The sequence below is a fragment of the Benincasa hispida genome, unplaced genomic scaffold (assembly GCF_027475165.1).
Source record: "Benincasa hispida cultivar pf3 unplaced genomic scaffold, pf3_genome.v1.1 HicScf1602, whole genome shotgun sequence".
Classification (NCBI taxonomy): domain Eukaryota; kingdom Viridiplantae; phylum Streptophyta; class Magnoliopsida; order Cucurbitales; family Cucurbitaceae; genus Benincasa; species Benincasa hispida.
In genome coordinates this window covers 3,945-7,888 of record NW_028325968.1, presented here as the reverse complement: position 1 = coordinate 7,888, position 3,944 = coordinate 3,945, and positions in this window count along the sequence as shown.

Genomic DNA, 3,944 nt, shown 5'->3' with positions numbered 1-3,944 from the left:
TTGTACCAAGAAAGTTGTGGCTGATATGGCTGGGAATAAACAAGTTGAAGCAACTATTCCAGGTAGTTGACCAAGTAAGAAATATAGAGGTTCTACAAGATGATAGTTAAGCTCAACAATCTCAAACCAGCTCAACTGAAGCTCGTTATGAAAATCATTGGAAGAACTTTCTAAGTCAATCCAATCATGAGGCAATCATTATGCCTCAGGGACCAATGACAAGAGCTAAAAAACTTGAAGAGGGATTAAACGCTTGCTTCCAAGCTAAATTTCCAGCCCATCACGGAGAGTTGCAACCCTTGAAGCTCCAAGAGTCACTTGGGCACCCAAAAGTCCTAATGAATCTGCAAAATTCAGATTCATCCCCGTGTTTAATGCTTGATGTATTAATTTATTTCAATGTATTTACATTTATTAAGGTTCAAGAGTTTTTGTTGAACCTAGTCAATTAAGTGAAAAATTGTGTCCTTTCAAGTTGTCTTTTCAATTAGTATAAATACCTATGTAGTTTGGTCATTGGAACACACTTGAGATTGAATGAAATTTCATTAGAGTTTTTGTCTCTCAAGCTTTATGCTTTTTCTTTGTATTTTTGTGTTTAAAATGCATGTATTAGAACTTTCAATCTAGTTTGATCAATTAGATTGTGGAGAGTTCGACTTCTTAAAGTTAGTAACAAGTTCTCCTTTCTTCTTGATCATCGACCAATCTTCCAAGCCAAATATGTTTAGCTTTCTTGGGGTTGCTTATTAAATAGTTAATCGGGGTTATTCTTATTATCGTTGTGGGCCCTCAATCACGTATGAGAACCCCTTTATTCTAGGTGAAACCCCACAACGATAATAAAAGTAACCCCAATTAACTATTTAGTAAGCAACCCCAAGAAAGCTAAACATATTTGGCTTGGAAGATTGATCGATGATCAACAAGAAAGGAAAACTTATTCCTAACTTCAAGAATTCGAACTCTCCACAATCTAATTGATCAAACTAGATTGAAAGTTCTAATACATGCATTTTAAACACAAAAATACAAAGAAAAAGCATAAAGCTTGAAAGACAAAACCTTTAATGAAATTCCATTCAATCTCAAGTGTGTTCCAATGACCAAACTACATAGGTATTTATACTGATGGAAAAGACAATTTGAAAAGACACAACTTTTCACCTAATTGACTAAGTTCAACAAAAACTCTTTGAGGACATACATGAACCTTAATAAATGTAAATACATTGAAATAAATTAATACATCAAGCATTAAACACGGGGATGAATCTGAATTTTGCAGATTCATTAGGACTTTTGGGTGCCCAAGTGACTCTTGGAGCTTTTAGGATTGCAACTCTTCGTGATGGGTTGGAAATTTAGCTTGGAAGCAAGCGTTTAATCCCTCTTCAAGTTTTTTAGCTCTTGACATTGGTCCTTGAGGCATAATGATTGCCTCATGATTGGATTGACTTGAAAAGTTCTTACAATGATTTTCACCACGAGCTTCAGTTGAGCTGGTTCGAGATTGTTGAACTTCACTTTCATCTTTTAGAACCTAAATATTGCTTACTTGGCCAACTCCTTATGATTGTCACTATTTGCTTATCAGAATGGAACTCTACGCTAGAGACTAAGTGTGGAATTTCTAATGGAAGGTCAGATAGAGTAAAAGGTGGAGATTCCTCCCTTGATCTTCCTATTGCCTTAAGAAAAAGAATCAAGTCTTGCCTTAAGCACCCAATGCGGAGTTATCTGTCGTATGGTAACCTTTCACCTGAGTTCAGAGCTCTTACTACAAGTCTATAAACAGTAACGATACCAAATAATTTATAAATAGCAATGGAAATCCCCGAGTGAAAAACTACAATTATGGAAGAAATGAGGGCTCTTGAGAAAAACAATACTTGGGATCGTCTGTCTCTTCCTAAAGAGCATAAGACGGTTGGATGCAAATAGGGGTTCACCATAAAGTACAAGTCTGATGGGACGCTTGACAGTTATAAGGTCAGGCTAGTTGCTAAAGGATTTACTCAGACCTTTGGAATAGACTACTCTAAGACTTTTTCTCTGGTTGCAAAACTAAACACAGTTCGACATGGTTGTGAACAAAGACTGGCCCTTCCATCATCTAGATGTGAAAAATGTATTTCTCAATGGTGAGTTAAAAGAGGAAGTCTACATGAGTCCTCCAGGTTTTGAAGCTCAGTTTGATCACGAAGGGTGTAAGCTAAGAAAGTCATTATACAGATTAAAATAGTCTCCAAGAGTGTGGTTCGACAGGTTTACTACCTTCGTTAAATCTCAAGGTTATACTCAGGGACACTCTGATCACACTCTGCTTACAAAAAGGTCAGTGTCAGGAAAGAGTGTCGTTCTCATTGTATACGGGGATGATATTGTGTTATCCCGATGATACTACAGAGATTGACAGACTGAAAAAGAAAATGGCTAAGGAGTTTGAGATTAAAGACCTCGGAAGATTCAAGTACTTTCTTGGGACGAAAGTAGCACGATTAAAAGAGGGAATTTCAGTCTCTCAACAGAAATATACACTTGACTTGATAAAAGAAACAAGTATAACTGGATGCAAAGTTGATAACCCCGTAGAAGTCAATACCAAGCTTGGCGACTCTATTAACTTTCCTGTTAATAAAGAAAGATATCAATGTTTAGTAGGGAAACTAATTTACCTATCCCATACTAGACCAGACATATCCTACGTCGTCAGTGTGGTAAGCCAGTTTATGCAAGCACTATGAAGAGCATATGAAGGTTGTTGAACGCATCCTAAGATATTTACAAACTACTCCCAGTAAGGGTTAGATGTTCAAGAAAACTGACAAACGAGGTATCTCACTTATACTGACACTGACTGGACAGGCTCTATTGTAGACAAAAAGTCACATTTGGGTACTGTACCTTTTTGTGGGGAAATCTTGTCACTTGGAGAAGTAAGAAACAAATGGTGGTTGTTAGAAGCAGTGTTGAAGCAGAATACATGGCTATAAGTCTGGGAATATGTGAAGAAATCTGGTTAAAGAAAGTTTTGTCAAACCTGTGTCGGGATTGTGATCATCTGATGAAGCTCTACTGTGACAACAAAACTGCAATAAGTATAGCAAATAATCTGGTTCAAGATGATAGAACCAAACACGTTGAAATCGATAGACACTTCATCAAAGAAAGATTGGACAGTGACAGTATCTACATTCAATACATCTCTTTCGGTCAACAGGTCACAGACATCTTCATAGACAAAAGGACTTAACAGACAGAGTTTTGATTTTTGTGTCAGCAAGTTAGGTCTTATTAACATCTATGCCCCAATTTGAGAGAGAGTGTTGAAAATAAAAAAGGACTTTACTTTTGAACCCTAAGGGCATTTTAGTAGTTTCATCTTGCCCTAGTCTGTATTAGGGTTTCCTACATCTCTATTTATATTTGTGCCCTGTTCTGTATGAAACATAGAAAATAATAATAAAAAGAGTGATTGTATCGTGGTTTTTTCTCCCTGTTCTAGGATTTTCCACGTAAAATGTTGTGTTCTTCTCTTCTCTTTGTTTCATCAAATAGGAACCTTCCCCTCTTGTATCAAACACTTTATTCATTCTAATAAAATATTCATAATCTTGATTCTTGGAGAGAATTCTCCTTTTATCTCCTTTAGGAGACATCAATTTGGTACCAGAGCATCCGTGGGCCAATATTGACTGCCGCCAGTGGAACTCCAAGAAACTCTTAGTGACGTCGATCACAAGAGGAAGCTTTGTGAGTTGTCCTCATTGTCGAACAACTAACATCTAATTAGGGGGAACCCTTGAAATTCCAAGAAAGAAAGAAGAAACCGAAGATTTTGCAAGAATTGACTATTATCGATCAAAGAAGACGTCCAAGAAAAAAAAAATCAGCAGTTGGTATAGGCAAGAAAATAAAATTTACTTCCACAAACAAAGTTG